Source organism: Athene noctua, unplaced genomic scaffold, assembly GCF_965140245.1.
Source record: "Athene noctua unplaced genomic scaffold, bAthNoc1.hap1.1 HAP1_HAP1_scaffold_79, whole genome shotgun sequence".
NCBI classification, from domain to species: domain Eukaryota; kingdom Metazoa; phylum Chordata; class Aves; order Strigiformes; family Strigidae; genus Athene; species Athene noctua.
The window spans coordinates 436,480-453,973 of record NW_027437566.1 but is presented as its reverse complement, the minus strand read 5'-3'; the positions used below and the strand labels follow the sequence as shown (position 1 = coordinate 453,973).

Sequence of the window (17,494 nt, the reverse complement as noted above, 5' to 3'; positions counted from 1 at the left end):
AGACTTTTTCATTTGTCTGGAAGACATTTATCCGTATTGCAAAACCATTGTTGTATTTGGCATAATTGCTGGCAGCTTCAGCAGGAAAAGGCTTGAAGTCAAGGGGTACACCCACACAGCCCTCTCAAAAGCAGTTAACCTCAGTCTGTCAGTAGTGCTTCTCCAGAACCTTTTTAGGGGCGGGTGGCTGTGAAATGAGGGTGCTTTTCTCAACCTGTTGCTTCCTCTTTCTCCCCTTATAGGCAGAGGTGGTGATACTTCATATAGCAGTCATTCCGTTCTTGAAAAGAAATTTAAGTATGAGACATAACAAGACTTTGAGACTCTCCTGTAGTCTCATCTCAACCTTTTTTTAACTAGTGTGACTCAAGCATCTTTAATTTGACATAAGGGGTGTTTTCTGCCTATGCTGGTTTAATGCCGAGTCAAATTCTCTGATCTCTTCCTGTAAGAGAGGCTCTCTGAGTTGTCAGAACTCAGCAGAAACCGTCCAGAGGCACCCATGGTCCCAGTCTGGCATTTCCAGTATCAAATCCATTTAGATAGGTTGGATATTCAGTCTTCAGATTCAAGATCATTGAATCCAGTTGTCTCCGAGATGCTTGTGCCTTAGAGAGATAAAATTCTTTATGCCTCTCAGTCTGCCTTAAAGAAGAGGAAGCCTCTTCTCTTTGGCCCTGGTCATCTCAATCCCTTCTTCCCACCTGGTAGAGAGTTAGAACAGACACTCCATTCTGATTGTGCAACAGTGAGGATTACTTGGATCCAGGGAGCCCATTCGTGAAATATGTGCCCGTCTTTCATCCCATAGAATGACGTAGTTTAGCATGAGAAGGGATTTATTTACATTATCTCAGGGCTTGTGAGCTTTTGTGACTTAACTTTTAATGCTTAAATTAAAAGTGACTGGGTTTCTTTGTTTTCTGCTTCTACCTTTAGCTTTAACATATATAACAATATCTCGTATTCAGAGTGACTGTGCAAATCAGTCAGGAACGAGCTCTGCTCTATGTAGAGATGGACTCTGAGGAATTACTTGTTAGAGTGCAGAAAGTAACATTTCCAGCTTTTAGCTGTGGCTTTTCAGGAACTGCCTGCTCTTTCTAACTGTTGAAAGCACTGTTGATGCAGATCCATAGAGTCTCCTTAGCCTCCTCTCTGTTTTGGATGCATAAGGGTGTGTTTGAAGCTACTAGTGGGTATAGAAAGACATTGTGGTGGTGATACCATGTGTATTTGCTAAGTATTACTAAGATTTTCATGTATGTACAGATTCTTTTTATGAAGACATAAACAGAGTTCTTAAGCATATATTCATGCTGACTGCTACTGTCTTTTTTTCTTAATAGGAAATGAAGAAAGAAATTGCAGCCTTCAGTTATGCTCAGTGATAAAATTGATTTCAGCATACTTTGTGATGTTTTCATTCCACGTTGTTATATGTGTGTAATTCAACAAAGGTTACTTCTGCATATTTATACATATATTATATAGATCTTAAAATTTATTAAGAAAGTCTTTTAAGTGCTTTGATAGTTTTGTCCTATATATAGAAATCTACATATATGTGGCATACTGCTGTGATTGCCTTTGGAATGCTGCAGATCTGAATATCTCCCAGATAATTTCAGTACCTTTCTTTAAAAGAAAACAGTTGAAAAGGTGATATGCTTTTATCACTGTTTTCCACATTGTGGGAATACATTTTTCTGAAATAATCTGTGGGGTTGTATAGTCCATGGCTTATTACATAAAGGTTTAAACCACGTCTCCTTTTGGTATATGAAAAGTAAATCCTTTAGTGTGATGGTTTGACTCTGGCTAAATGCCAGGTATCCACCAAGTCGCTCTATCACTTCCCCCCCCCCCTTCCCTTTGTTTTCTCAACAGGGTAAAGAGGGGAAAGAAGATAAACTAACCCTTGTGGGTGAAACAAAAGCAGTTTTAATATAAGCAAAGCAAAGCAAAAGTCCGCGCGCGGAAGCAAAAGCAAACAGATTTATTCTCTACTTCCCATGAAGAGGCGATGTCGGGCCTTCTCAGGAAGCAGGGCTCCAATACGCGTAGTAGTTGCCTCGGAGGACCAAGGGTGACCCCACCCCCTTCCTCCTTTCTCCCAGCTTTATACTGAGCAGACGTCATATGGTATGGAATATCCCTTTGGTCGGTTTGGGTCAGCTGTCCTGGCTGTGTCCCCTCCCAAGATCTTGCCCACCCCGTCCCACTGGGGAAAATATCAGAAAGAGCCTTGGTGCTGTGTAAGCACTGCTCAGCAGCAGCCACAACACCAGGGTGCTATCAACACCCTGCAGCTCCCAGCATAAACCACAGCACCGTGAGGGCTGCTATAGGGGAAAACCGATTCCAGTTCAGCCAGACCCAATACAGTCTCCACCCCTTATTCCATACCATTTACGTAATGCCCAGGTCCCACATAATATTCATTTATCTATTCCATAAGCTTTCTTCACTTCTTCAGATGTTCAGTGTCTTGGCTTCCATCTGTCAAGATAGATGCTCAGGACAGAAGTATGCTTGACCGTTGGACTCCAGCACCGGCTAGGTTTGGGTCGTCATTGCACGTGTCTGGTTCACTCTTCATCGTTCCTACTTCCTCCATCACTTCCTGCAACATACAACTCATCCCACAGATTACTTTCCCCCCAAGGTTAAATGTTCTTGAGGCACACACTGAGTAGTCCCATCCTCCCGCATTACCCACCAAGTACATCCAGGTCCCTGGGCAAAGACAATCCCACGAGTGGGCTTGCCTTTTCCCAAGGGAGGAGCAATCCACACTGCCTTCCCCAGCCACCTCCCTGTGTGTACTACAGGGACCTTATCTCCTCCCACAGTATGAAGGGGGTTTGTTTGGGCAGGCCCAGGACGGTTAACAGATCCTCTGGTATTAATTAGCCAAGTGGCTTCTGCTAAATTTATATCCCAATGCTTCCATCCCCCATTGTCCAATGCTCTCAACATAGTCTTCAACAGTCCATTATATCTTTCAATCTTTCCAGACGCTTGTGGGTAATAAGGGATGTGATACACCCACTCAATGCCATGTTTCTTTGCCCAGGAGTTTATAAGATTATTTCGAAAATGGGTCCCGTTGTCTGACTCGATTCTTTCAGGAGTACCATGTCGCCATAAAATTTGCCTTTCAAGACCCAAGATGGTATTTCGGGCAGTGGCATGATTTACAGGGTATGTTTCTAGCCAACCCGTAGTTGCTTCTACCATGGTGAGTATGTAGCGCTTGCCTTGGCGTGTTCGTGGCAGTGGTCCAATATAGTCAATCTGCCAGGCCTCACCGTATTGAAAACTCAGCCATCGCCCTCTGTTCCAGGGAGACTTTACTCGTGTGGCTCGCTTGATTGCAGCACATGTTTCACATTCGTGAGTGACCTGTGAGATGGCCTCCATGGTCAGGTCCACCCCTCGATCACGAGCCCATCTGTATGTTGCATCTCTGCCAAGATGCCCTGATGTTTCATGGGCCCATCGAGCTACAAACAGCTCACCCTTACGCTCCCAGTCCAGGTCCAGCCGAGCTACTTCAATTTTGGCAGCTTTGTCTGCTTGCTCATTGTTTTGGTGTTCTTCAGTGGCACGCCTTTTGGGCACATGAGCATCTACATGACGCACCTTTAGAGCCACGTTTTCCACTCGGGCAGCGATGTCCTGCCACAATGCAGCAGCCCAGATGGGTTTACCTCTGCGCTGCCAATTGGTCTTCTTCCACTCCTGTAGCCACCCCCACAGGGCGTTAGCCACCATCCAGGAGTCCGTGTAGAGATATAATACTGGCCACTTTTCCCGTTCAGCAATCTTTAGGGCAAGTTGGATCGCTTTTACTTCTGCGAACTGACTTGACTCTCCTTCTCCTTCAGTGGCCTCAACGACTTGTCTTGTGGGACTCCACACAGCAGCTTTCCACTTCCGATGGCTTCCTACCACACGACAGGATCCATCAGTAAAGAGAGCATAACGCCTCTCATCTTCTGGTAACTCGTTATATGGCGGTGCCTCTTGGGCACGAGCCACCTCCTCAGGCCGCACTCCAAAATCTCTACCTTCTGGCCAGTCCATGATCTCTTCCAGGATCCCTGGATGGTTGGGTTTCCCCAGTCGAGCCCGTTGAGTGATTAACGCGACCCATTTACTCCAGGTAGCACTGGTTGCATGGTGTGTGGAAGGGATGTTTCCTTTGAACATCCAATGTAATACAGGCAGCCGTGGTGCCAAGAGGAGCTGTGCTTCTGTACCAACAACTTCTGAAGCAGCTCGAATCCCCTCATATGCTGCCAGTATCTCCTTTTCAGTCGGAGTGTAGTGGGCTTCTGATCCTCGATATCCCCGGCTCCAAAATCCTAATGGTCGACCTCGAGTTTCACCTGGTATCTTCTGCCAGAGGCTCCATGTGAGTCCGTGCTCCCCAGTTGATGTGTAAAGTATATTTTGCACAGCTGGTCCTGTCCGAACAGGCCCAAGAGCTACCGCTCGAGCTATCTCTTGTTTGATGTGCTCAAAGGCTTGTTGCTGCTCAGGACCCCACTGAAAATTGTTCTTCTTTCGGGTCACTTGATAGAGAGGGCTCACAAGCTGACTGTAACCTGGAATATGCATCCTCCAAAATCCCACAAGTCCTAGGAAAGCTTGTGTTTCCTTCTTGTTGGTCGGTGGAGACATAGTTGCTATCTTGTTGACAACATCCAATGGCACATGACGGCGTCCATCTTGCCATTTTATTCCCAAGAACTGAATTTCTCGTGCTGGTCCCTTGACCTTGCTTTTCTTTATGGCAAACCCAGCTCTCAGAAGAATCTCAATTACTCTTTGTCCTTTCTTGAACACTTCTTCTGCCTCATTGCCCCACACAATGATGTCATCAATGTATTGTAGATGTTCAGGGGCATCACCCTTTTCCAGTGCAGTTTGAATTAGTCCATGACAAATAGTGGGGCTGTGCTTCCACCCCTGGGGCAGTCGATTCCAGGTATACTGGACACCCCTCCACGTGAAAGCAAACTGTGGCCTGCACTCTTCTGCCAAAGGAATTGAAAAGAATGCATTGGCAATGTCAATTGTGGCGTACCACTTGGCTGCCTTTGACTCCAGTTCATACTGGAGCTCTAACATATCTGGTACAGCAGCACTCAGTGGTGGCGTCACTTCATTCAGGCCACGATAGTCTACTGTTAACCTCCACCCTCCGTCAGACTTTCGCACTGGCCATATTGGGCTATTAAAAGGCGAATGTGTCTTACTGATGACACCTTGGTTCTCCAGTTGACGAATCAATTCTTGGATGGGAGCCAGAGAGTCTCGGTTTGTACGATACTGCCGTCGGTGCACGGTCCTCATAGCAATTGGCACCTGTTGTTCTTCAACTTGCAACAGTCCCACAACAAAAGGATCTTCTGAGAGGCCGGGCAGATTAGACAACTGTTTTACCTTTTCTGTATTCACACTGGCCACACCAAAAGCCCATCGGTATCCTTTTGGGTCTTTGAAGTATCCCCTCTTGAGATAGTCAATGCCCAAGATGCAAGGGGCTTCTGGGCCAGTTACAATGGGATGTTTTTCCCACTTGTCCCCAGTCAAGCTAACCTCGGCCTCCAATACTGATAGTTCTTGACAGCCCCCTGTCACTCCTGAGATCCAGATAGGTTCTGCCCCTCTATAACTTGACGGCATTAGTGTACATTGTGCCCCGGTGTCAATTAAAGCCTGGTACTTCTGTGGATTTGATGTGCCAGGCCATCGAATCCACACTGTCCAATACACCCGATCATCCCTTTCCTCCTCCTGGCTGGAGGCAGGGGCCCTCTATTCCTGTTCTTGGTCGGAGTACTCACTGTCTGACTCTTGCCGTGCCAGGCCAGAGGTTCCTTCTTCAGGATCAAGGGAGGTGATCTCAGTCTTTCTGTATCTGGGAGATCGCTGGTTACTTCCTTGTGGTTTTACACCAGCTACATTAGCAACCTTCTTAGATGTCTTCTTGTTGGCAGGGGTCTTTCCTCGCAATTCATGTACACGTGCTTCCAACTTAAAGGTGGGTTGACCATCCCACTTCCTCATGTCCTCCCCCTGGTCGCGCAGGAAGAACCAGAGTTCGCCACGTGTCATGCGCCTTGGCTTTCCTTTCCCCCTGACTGGGACAGAAGAGAAATGATTTCTTGGGGAGCTCCTAACATCCAGGGCACTCGCCCGTAGAGATGAGGAGGTACCAAGACTCTCTTCAAAGTTCTGAAGCCAGGAAGAGACTGCCTCCACAGTTGGCGTACATCTTAGTCCTTCTCCTGCATCCATTTCTGGGTAGTACATTGCGGCCAAGCCGGCAGAATACGAGGATGGCGCACCTTTAATCACCTTCCTCCACATGGCCCGTGTGCATGGGACATCCTCTGGATTTTTAGGGGCTTCATCATTATCTGGATCACCATAGATGACTTCCATCACTGCTAATTCTCTCAGGTACTGGACACCTTCATCTGCAGTAGCCCACTTCCCTGGGGTGTGGTCCATAAGATCTTCCTTAAAAGGATACCTTGCTTTAACACTTGAAAGGAGCCGTCTCCACAGACTGCAAATTGCTGTCTCCTTTCCAATGCCCCTTTCAATTCCTCGATTTCTAGCAAGGGAACCCAGCTGTTGGGCTTCCTTACCTTCCAGCTGTTGAGCATCTGCCCCGTTATCCCAGCATCGCAGCAGCCAGGCAGCGATCCGCTCACCCGGCTGGCGGCAGTAGTCTTTCCGCAGATCTCGCAGTTCTGATGACGTCAGGGACCGGGTAGTTTCTGCCTCCTGTTTCAGTTCTGTTATTCCCTCTTCTGATACCTTTGCTGAAGGACCAGCTTCTTCCTCCTCTTTCTCCTCCCTTATTAATCGAGGGTATGGGCCTGTTGTTCTCCTTGTCCATTGTTTCTTTTTTACTACTGGGGCAATCTCTGTTGTTGTTATTGTTTGAGTTCCCATGTCAACCACAGCCCTTTGAGAGTGCTGAACTGCAGCTCGATAAGCACAGGCCAGGCCCCAGTAAAGTGCTAGAAGTTGTTGATTCTCATTGGGATAGGCAAGGCACCCCTCTATCAGGTGATGTGTCAATTTTGTGGGGTTGCTTGCCTGTTCAGGGGTGAGATCCCAGGCTACAGGAGGTGATAACCGTCCTAGGAATCTGCCCAACTCCTTCCACTCTCCCTGCCACCCAGGAACAGGCCGCCTCAGAGCACATTTTGGCACCGATTCACTCAAAATTTGCGTTCTCTTACACCAAGAGCATACCGAGCTCCACACAACCCACAACAGGCGAACAGCATTAATAAAGAGTATCAATGAACTAACATAAGGATGACTAAGTACCTCGGGAGCCTGCAAAATAAAACCACTCATGATGTTCCCGATTCCTTGCAGCATGTTCCCGAGCTTAACAAAATAAAGATAAGCAGCGCAATAAACAAGCCCGTGACCAGCACAAGAGCTTGTTGCTTAATAACTACTATAGCTACAGCACATTTAATATAAAACTGCCGTTGTTTTGCCCCACGTTGGGCGCCAGAATAGACTGTGATGGTTTGACTCTGGCTAAATGCCAGGTATCCACCAAGTCGCTCTATCACTTCCCCCCCCCCTTCCCTTTGTTTTCTCAACAGGGTAAAGAGGGGAAAGAAGATAAACTAACCCTTGTGGGTGAAACAAAAGCAGTTTTAATATAAGCAAAGCAAAGCAAAAGTCCGCGCGCGGAAGCAAAAGCAAACAGATTTATTCTCTACTTCCCATGAAGAGGCGATGTCGGGCCTTCTCAGGAAGCAGGGCTCCAATACGCGTAGTAGTTGCCTCGGAGGACCAAGGGTGACCCCACCCCCTTCCTCCTTTCTCCCAGCTTTATACTGAGCAGACGTCATATGGTATGGAATATCCCTTTGGTCGGTTTGGGTCAGCTGTCCTGGCTGTGTCCCCTCCCAAGATCTTGCCCACCCCGTCCCACTGGGGAAAATATCAGAAAGAGCCTTGGTGCTGTGTAAGCACTGCTCAGCAGCAGCCACAACACCAGGGTGCTATCAACACCCTGCAGCTCCCAGCATAAACCACAGCACCGTGAGGGCTGCTATAGGGGAAAACCGATTCCAGTTCAGCCAGACCCAATACATTTAGAAACCTCTTCACACATTTCAGAGGGAGGGTTTTTTTAATTACCTGATAGCACCTTAAGTGGTTTTCATAGAGCAACAACCTGAAGAATGTGGGAGAAACACTCCTTCCACAAATGTAAGAACTTCTGCTGTGGCCTATTTTTGCCAGTCAGAATAGCCTAACTTGAAACAAAGCAAGATTTACCCCTCTAACTTTCTAAGGTGAAGTTTATTCTTGCTTGTAATGACAATCTCGATACTGGGGAGTAGCATTTTAATAGAAATTGCTAGTTGCAGATGAGGTGATCTTGTAGTTGAATTAATTTGTAACTATTTTTCTAGTAACCTGGAGAGAATTGTATCTCCTTATTACATAGAAGTGAATATATTGTTCGTGATAAATATATTTAGAATAAAAGCAAAGCAATAGCCCATTTTGAAGATTTATGACTCTTCAAACCAGCACATTTCTCAGTTAATTGGACAGAGTTATTTTTTTAAAATTAATATTAAGATAGGCAAAGCTTAATTTTATGAGAATAAAATTTTGTATCAGTTGCAATAAAATAGGTGGCACTAGACTTTGTTCTTGTGTTAATGTCATCTCACATACAGAATGTCTGGTGATAGTGAACGCCTAACTGCAATCCCTCTGTGTGTGTTTGGTTTCTTATGTTTTAGCTTTCTTTTTTTTGTTTCTTTCTAGTGTGTTTGTCCAAACCTACACAGAATTTTTTCATCTATCTCTGTTGTTTGGATGAGTATTGATAACAAATGAATCCCCTTGTTGGTTTTTTTTTTTGTCTGCTCTACCTACTTTCATCGCAAAATAATTTTTATCATTCAAAACCTTACCCTTAAAAACCACTGTGAGTCTGAAGACTTCAAAATAAGGACTGTATGTGAGCAGCTTACCCCCATCTTGCTGTATTGGTTATACAGCAAAGGCAAGTCCAGGAGGAAAAAAATCGACACTGAAAACTTGCATTTCAGTGTAATGTGTTCCATTGGAAATGTAATACAGGAGTTAACGTAATTTTTCCTTCTCTTGGTCTCCACCTTGGCTGCTGTCACCGATTCTCGATGGGACTGTGGGGGTGGTTCGCCGACCGTGTTCCCCAAGATTACGCTTGGAAAAACTGAACGGGAGTGACTGGAAATGAGGAACCGGGAACATTACTGGGATTGGAACTTTTGCTCTTCCAAGCTTTGATCAGACTCCTTCCTGTTGCCAGTCTCAACAGGATACTGTACCTATGCAGTTTTAAAAAAAAATTATAATTGTGTAAATCTTGATCTTCCATGACCAATGGTTAACTCTTTAACAGTTCCCATAAGCCACCTCTTTCTCTTTCTCAGGGAAACAATCACATTTTACTGTCCGAACTAAAAAGGCAAAGAGTGATGAAAGTACGTATAAACACAACATTTTTGAGAAGCAGGCAGGGGGAGTTTAATAAATATTGACTAAAATATCTAGGTATGTACTAAAGGAAAAGGTCCCCTTTCTCCAAGTTCTTTAACAAGACGGAAAAAAAAAAAAAAAAACGGGTGTGTGTTTTTTTCCTCAGAGTCGTTCCCTCTGCGCTCCTCGCCCCTGGATTGGGTCTGTGGAGCCTGCGGCAGTGTTCTCCCTCAGCGACAGCTCGGGGCGCCTGAGGGATGCTCGGGGCTGGCGGTGGCAAAGCCGCTCTCCCGGGGCTGCGGCCGACGCGGTCCTCAGCGCCCGCCTGGGTGTGTGGCGGGAGGGTGCTGTGATAGGTGGTAAGCTGACTGTTCATCAAATTCAGCAAACTGTAATATGAACTATTGCATATTGTGTAATACTAACAACAAATGCTTAATTGAACTAACCTGATAGTGTAAAAAAAAAAAAAGTGACAGGAAGGAGGGGGGGGGACAACAAGAGAAGAAGCATCTGTATGTCAGAAGATGTGGAGAATTGCAGGCGCATAATTGAATAAAACAGGAGGATGTTCACGACCATGAATCTCATTATGCAAAGAGATTACTGGGCCTAGACTGATAAGAACACTACAAACTCAAGAGGATCATCACATTCCAAGCTACACCGTGAGGAGGACCTACAGCCTTCCTCCCAGAAGACCACCCCCCACAATTTGAAGACCCCTGACCGTAGTTTTAACAACTTCTGTGCAAGCCTAAAGGACTGATAAGCTAATTACCATATGAAGCGGGAGTAGGCGGGTTCAAGTAATGAATATGTATAGGTGTATAATGACTATGTAATACTTTGTAGTATAAGATTGAAACAGAGTGCCCTGGAGGGTGCGGTCCGTTGTTGGAGCAGGAGACTCCCCGGCCGCCCAGCGCTGTTTTGCTTGTTGCCGCTTGCTAAATAAAGAAATTGGGAACTCTGACTCAGCCAGTTTTAAGAACTCAGTTCATAACGGGTGCCAGCGCGGAGCCGAAGTTTGCCGGCGGAGGAGCAGGCCGCGAGGGCGCCGCTGCCGCCCGGCCACTGCCGGCCCGTTGCCCCCGTTCTTCCCTGCCGCAGCCGCTGCGCGCCGGCACCTCGTCAGGAAGAAGGGCGAGGGGACGCCGGCGGCCCGCGGGCTGCGGCGCCGGGGCAGGTCCCCCACGGCCGGCCGCTCCTCGGCGGGGCCGGGCCGCCCTCCAGCGGGTGTCTGCCACCTGACGGGCGGGGCGGCGGCGGGGCGGCTCCGGCCCCGCTCCCTGCTTGGGAAGCCGGGGCACCGGCCGCGGCTGCCCGACCGCCCCGCGCACCCGCCCCGGGGCGGCGAGGCGCCGGGAGGATGCGAGCGGGCGCCGTGGGAGGCGGCGAGGCGAGGGCCCGGGCGGGCGGCGGCGCTGGGAGTTCCCGGCTCACCCGCCGCCCCCCGCCCCAGGAGCGGGGCGGTCGTCGGTGAAGCGCAAGATGGCGGCGCGGCCGCGAGCGGAGGTGGCGGGCGGGCAGGCCGGCGGGCGGGGTGGGCCGAGGGGCGAGGCGGAGCGGCGCCGTCAGGCAGGGGCTCGCGTCTCCCGCCGGCGCGGGCGGAGGGGCGGCTCTTGTCGCTAGGAGGTGGGAGGGCGAACCCCCGGCCGGGGAGGCGTGCTCCCCGCACGGCCCCGTGTCCCCGGGGAGCGGGCCGGGTGCTCTCCCAGCGGCGGCAGGGCAGCGACGGCGGGTCCTGCCCGGCGGGGGGGCCGGGCCGGGCCCGGCGGGGGCTGCCGACCCGCTGCCGCCCGCGGGGTGGGCGCGGTGGGTCGGCCGCGTCCCGCCCGCCTCCCTATTGTCTGGGGCTGCGGGCGAGCGGCCGGCGCTGTCCCCGCGGCCGGGAGGCGGTGGCGGCGGGGGGTGTCGCCGGCCGGGTGCGGCGGGCTCCGGGCTGCCTGCGGGGGGAGAGCCGGGGCGTAACTTCGCAGCGGACTGCTCCGTCCCTCGCCCGGCCCGGCCCGCAAGGGGATTAAACCCCTTCTAGCCCGACGACCGTCTCTCACCCCTGCGCTTCCCTTTGCTCGCCGCAGGGCGGAGGAAGATTCGGCGGACTCGCCCGCCAGAAAGGAGAGGCAAGCAGTTCAATCCCGGGGCGCCTGCAGGAGCTGGCGAGTTCCCGCCCGGTTTCCCGGGCTGCGTGCCCCTGCCGGCTCTCGGGCTGACGGACCGACCGACAGACAGACTGACAGCAGCCGACGAGCCGTGAAGTGCTGGCTCCGGAGTTGTCTCGCATCCCGTGGCGTTGCGGAGTGGGTGCGAGCGTGGAGGAACAGTGCGGTGTCTGTGCAGGCCAGGTTGGGAAAGATGTCTGGCTTGTTCTTCTGGGGGTGTCTGGGTCTTGGGGCGCCTTCTGATGCTTGGCTCTCCCCTAGATCAGGATGAGCAGCACGGGAGATCAACACCGACTTCAATAAACCGTGTATGGCGGCAGTTCTGGATCTCTGACAGGGCTCAGAGTATCTGCAGTAGTGACCGTTATCGGGTAGGTATTTGTGCTTGATTTCCAAGCTGCTTGGACTTGTGGTAGGTCAAAGTTTACTTTGCCCCGTGTCACGTGAAATAGTGAAGGCTGAGATGTCTCTTGGTCTGCAAGCTGGAATAGGTGCCGCTTCTACACTGGATAAGTAGGGAGAGTGTACTCGGCGTGTCGAAGTGCATATAAACATTGTATAAATAAAAAGTGCATTTTGTTATGAAACTTGTTACGTGAAAACAAATACTCCGTTAAAGATAGGAGTGAAAAAAAGAATGTGAAAAGCTGTGCTCTTGGCTTTGACCAGCAGTCTAGTTTTTGTTTGGCTTTGCTTAGAAGGATTTCACACAGAAAAAATAAAGCTTGTGAGTACTTACAGAAACCCTGTTTAAAGCAACCTGCGTGACGCAAGCTGCCCTGAATTGGGACCTCTTTGAGTGAGCACGCATCATTTAGAAAACCCTTTTGTTACTGTCTTTAGGCGTTGCCAGCAAGGCAGTCTATTTCACTTGTACTGTTAAATGAATTCCCTTGAGCCGGTTAGAGGCAAATGCTGGTTTTTATAACTGAAATGATTGGTTTTTAACTTCAGGCTAGTGGTTCTTGTGTCTTTGCTAGACTGAAAATCCCTCTGTCACCACATTTGGGTAATGTGTCTGTATACTCTGATTGTCCCCAGACTTGTCTTTGTAAAACATAGCAGTTTGAGGTAGAGCTTTTCTTTGTGAGGCTCTCTCTCTTTCTACTCTCTTCATGTTTCTTATGACTCTCTTCTGGATTATTTCCTCTCTTACAACACCCTTGATGACCAGTGCGTGGTTTAGCTGGATTCAGTGGCCTGGTGCCTAGCCTTAATTACTGTCACTCATGGCTGTTGGTCGTTATCTGCACAGACAGTATTTATCACTGCATACCAACATATCACTGGAGACTGTTAGAGCTGTGTATCGAACAGTTCTGCCTTCTGTAGATTTCTGAGTACTGAAGAATTTCTGTCGAATAATGGACTTTGTGTTATCATTAGGTTTCCTTTTGTTCCTGATGTACTGAAAAGACTGTTTCTTGTGTCTTTTGCTTCACTGAGCAGTCTATAGCACTTCACTTAAGCTTATTGCTATGCCTGAGCATGTCCGTGGGTTTTTGCCCCATTTGTTTACAGGTAGTCTAAGGGAAAGGATTAAATTTTGGTTAGCTTCTTCATCTAGTTATGATTAACACTGCTGACCCTTTTGTTTAGATGTGCCTTTAGAAGAGTCTTATTTCAAAAGCAGTCATCTATCTTTGAAGTCAGATTCTTTCCTCTAGTCTGAGTTCAGGATTTTTTCCAGCTTTATGGAACTGGAACTTTTAAAGCAGCAAGTACATATAAACCGGGGTTTTATTCTGTTTGCACTTAATAAATATCACCAGGGCACAATGACTTGTAGCTAAGCTGTGGCTAATCATTATTTTGGTGATCGGTTTCTCTTTACGTGGCAAGCAGAGGTCTAGTCAAGAGTTCCATGGTGTCAAATTCAGTATTTTTATGTTTTCTAATTTTTAGAAATCCTGAACCTGTTGCAAAATTTACAGAATTAGCTTTTCAGTGTCTGATTATTAAATTAGAGTCCTGTGTGGTAACAGTTTTGGGGTCATGGCATGAGAGAAGGTTCTGAATGGACATGCTGTTCTCTTCTGGGTATTAACGGTCAATATTCCCTCTCCTTGTGCTTTAGATGTGGTGTCATTGATCCATGAGTGTCCAGGATGGTTCACCTCTGAGTTGTCAGTGACTTGTTTACAAGTGACGCAGTTTTCAGTATAGTACCATTTCCCCTTTTTCTTCTGTTTACTTTGTATTTCCTAAATAGGCAGCAATGTTGATCTTAGTGTTCTGCTCCTGTATCTCCCTACTGTGTGTCAGTAGCCTCACCTTTGTGAATACATACCTGTAAGAATACAATTTTCTGATGTTATTTTTTTAAGTTTCTGATATTGCTAAATTAGGCATTAAAGCAGCTTCTTTTCTCAGGCTATCAAAGGGATGTGATTACTTAAGTTTTCAGCATTGTTAGTATCATCATTATTAGTTTCAATTTATTGTCTTTATTCTGATTCATCTTCTCTCCTTTTTTAAAATTTTTTTTGTGGCTAGTTCAGTACCTTTCCAAACATTCAACCCCCTTTGCTGCATAGACAGTTGTTTCTTTTTCTGTGGAGGTGGGAGCCACCACAAATGATACATTTCCTTATCCTGTACCAGCCAGATGGCATTTCACAATTCTGTGCCTTGCATCACTTTAACTGATGGTTCATTTCCAGTTCTATTGCCTTTCTGTCAAGGAACTAGAAGGAACTTTGGAAGGTCCACTCAAGTCTTTTTCATATCTTCAGAGTTCAATGAACTGTAACGTATTTCATAAAACAGTGTCTCTACTACCAGTGGATCCTTTCTAATCAGCTTCAGAAATCGGCCAAAACTGAGCAAAAGTCTGCTGCTGTTGCCTGTGGGAAGATGTGTACCAGGCTTTTATCCTGAAGAGCTTTGAGATCATAGTAGATGTTAAACTGCAATAGAATGCAGTGAAAAGTGCATAATCTAAAGGGGCAAGAACTGGAATGTAGAGTAGAGCATGCATTTATATTGTTAAAAATCTAAAAAGGGCAGTATCACACTAAAGCACAGAAACTAGGAAAATTGCCGATGACTAAAAGAGGAATGAATGCGGCTAGATGGAAGAATGTGTAGGAAAACTGGTGAAGCACTTTCAATATGCTGCTTTCTGCACTCCGTAAATTATGTCAAATATAGCAAAGAACTTAATGTTGCAAAAATCCTTTAGCAGCTTGACCTCTGCTTATGCCTAGCAAGTACAAAGGAGCTCAGTACCTTCTACTTCCAAAGAACCGCCTTCAGCTTGTGTTTGGAGCCATTTAAGAAAGTGAGTTTGGTATTTTAGGTTCACTCCGTGCAACTTGGCCTCCCTGGTGACATTTTGCAATCTGCTACTCACCCTCCTTACCCATTGGTCTCACTAGGAGTTGAAGTGCTGCCAGGGGACCCACAATTTGAAATCATTGCTCAAGCAAGCCTCGAAGGCTGACCCTTTTGTTTAAACTGTGGGCAAACAGAACTGTGTCATGAGGCATGCATAACACCTGTCCTTGCTCTTTGGCAAGGCCAGCATTGTTCAGTGAGCTCCAAATTCACCCCACCAGACAGAAGGACAGAAATGAGCTTTTGAACTTTCTAATGGTTATGATAAAAGTTCCACACATCCAGCACTCTGAATCTTCAAAGTGTCTTATGAACCATGTCTGTGTGCCCAGGTGGCCAAGAAGGCCAGTAGCATCCTGGATTGTATCAGAAATAGTATGGCCAGCAGGACTAGGGAAGGGATCATCTCCCTGTACTTGGCACTGGTGAGGCTGCATCTCGACTACTGTGTTCAGTGCTGGGCCCCTCGCTACAAGAAGGACATTGAGGTTCTGGAGCATGTCAGAAGGGCAACGAAGCTGGTGAAGGGTCTAGAGCGCAAGTCCTGTGAGGAGCAGCTGAGGGAATTGGGTATGTGTAGCCTGGAGGAGGCTCAGGGGAGACCGTATTGCTCTCTACGTCAAAGAAGGTTGTAGCAAGGTGGGTGTTGGCCTTTTCTCCCAGGTAACAAGCGATAAGACGAGAGGAAACGGCCTCAGGTTGCACCAGGGGAGGTTTAGATAGGATATTAGGAAAAATTTCATTGAAAGTTTTGTCAAGCACCGGGACAGGCTGCCCAGGGAAGTAGTGGTGTCACCATCCCGGGAGACGTTTAAAAGACATATAGATGTGATGCTTAGGGACATGGTTTAGCAGTGGGCTTGGCAGCGTCAGGTTAATGGTTGGATTCTAAAATCTTTAAGGTCTTTTCCAGCCTAAATGAATCTATGAATTGGATAGGAAATAGCTTTCAATGTCAATTAGGCAATTGTGTAGGTTTCAAGGGCTGATTCCTTGTTTATAGGTGAGGAGTGCATTTATTTTAGCATTGTTTTACCTTACAAAGCTGCTAAGAACTCTATAGATGGGAATGCATGTTTCTATAGTTGGAGGCAGTCTTGGTAGAGGTCTCTAAGCTTGGCTTTCCTAAAAATTGAGATATATTAGCCTAAACAAAACATGGTACTAACATGATGGCCTTGCTCCCTGTGTTATAATGGAAGGGCATGCTTCCTGTGTCAAAGTGCTGTTGATTTTAAGCCTCTCCTGTTGGCTCTTTGCATTGGTGTAAGGCTCTGTTTTGCTAATTCAGTCAAAATGAGATCTAGGAATATTGTATCCCCTAAAAAGAGGGGACACAATGGAGAAGGAGTCAGGGAAGAAAAATTATTACTACCTGAGCTGTAGAAGACTGGTAGTTAAACCTTAGTTACAGCTGTGTGCTTCTTGAAAATGTCCAGATTCCTGTTTAATCTTTAGAATACTTTCAAAGTAGAATACTGCCTTTTTATCCACAGGTCAGCTGCCTTCAGCAACATCAGCTGGAGCTGAGGGTGCTCTGCCAATCAGAGCTGTATCAGGAGTAACTACTGATTAGACAATAACTACAATTAGGCAGTAACTACAGGCACCTGGCAGCAGTTGCCACCTAACTAGGTGGAGCAAGTGGTAAAACTCAGGGGTTTCTGTTTCTCAGTAGGATTCTCAGCAATGTGAAACACATTTATAGCTTTGGTGGAATTTTTGGAGCATTCAGGACTGCACAGTGTCCAGCCTTGTTTGCAGTGTTGAGTACTTATGGCTCTCTGTCCTCCAGACTTCTCAGTGGGGGTCTGAACTGACAAAAGGTTCATCATACCTGGAGCGTCACATCAATTCAAGTTTTTTGTGCATGGATCAGTTTGAGCAATTGGTGCCTGTACAAGATCTCTGCCGGTACTGTAGCTATCCGTTAAAACACGATGCAAACCCACACAACTTTACTCCTTGTATCTTATGAGTGCTTTTCAAATTTGGCTTCTTAATACGTTTTCCTTAAATTTATTGCAGTTTGTGGGTAAGTAAAGAACTATTTTTTATATTTCATTAAAATAAATAATTTAAGGTAGAATTTTTTGGGGGTGAAATGATTGCAGCTTTGGGTGTTTTATCTTACAGTCCACAAACATTAACTTTAAATACTAATTTAAATCCTAATAATTCTTGACAAGTAGCACTTTTTTTTTTTTTTTTTCCTCTAGTTTGTGGGTTCCTGCAGGGGAAAATAAGGCTTTGTTAATATCAGCTGTTTGTTCCTTTTGGGGAAAGGAGGGAAGTGGTGAGAAAAAAGAGTAATATTGAAGTAAAGTAAGTTTACTCTTTCCATATATAGTAGAGCAATAGTTACATGTGCACATCTTTAGAAATACATATATTAATCCTTGTCTATAATGTTCAGAGAGGGAGAGGTTTTATGTTTCTAAATACACTGA

The 17,494-nt window shown here is 46.9% G+C and overlaps 1 pseudogene; it reads left to right on the top strand.

Moving 5' to 3' along the window:
• Positions 1 to 1,391, top strand: part of LOC141955029 (ATPase family AAA domain-containing protein 2-like) — a 45,816-nt pseudogene extending 44,425 nt beyond the window's left edge.
• Positions 1,392 to 17,494: the final 16,103 nt, after the last annotated feature.